The sequence below is a fragment of the Penaeus monodon genome, chromosome 20, assembly GCF_015228065.2.
Source record: "Penaeus monodon isolate SGIC_2016 chromosome 20, NSTDA_Pmon_1, whole genome shotgun sequence".
Taxonomy (NCBI): Eukaryota; Metazoa; Arthropoda; class Malacostraca; order Decapoda; family Penaeidae; genus Penaeus; species Penaeus monodon.
In genome coordinates, this window is record NC_051405.1 from 42,551,551 (window position 1) to 42,551,883 (window position 333).

The 333-nt window shown below is 44.1% G+C and overlaps 1 protein-coding gene across 1 annotated transcript in view; it reads right to left on the reverse strand.

The window, feature by feature from the left end:
- The window catches only part of LOC119585843 (C-Maf-inducing protein-like), a 130,578-nt gene that overhangs the window by 5,837 nt on the left and 124,408 nt on the right, over window positions 1–333 (reverse strand).

Here is a 333-nt window from a genome sequence, read left to right on the forward strand (position 1 = left end):
TATCACCATGCATTTCCTTTATTCCAGCGGGACATTTCTCGCACCAAGACCGTCTCTTCCACAGCAGCTGCGTCGAAAGTTGCGAGGAAGAACAAATGTTTAATTATGCATTCCTGTCGCCGCACTGTAGGCATGAGGCCGACAAGTTCGCTTTATGTTGAAGGAAAAAAGGAGAGGTGGGGGGGGGGGGGAATATGACGTAGCAAAGAAGTGGCAGGTGTGATGTTCATAGGAATTTGATTGATGCCTGTTAATGTTAGTGAAAATGCAATACGACTAATGGCACGAAAAAAACGATAAGGGAGTGTCATTTTTGAAGACTTTTTTTGTTTG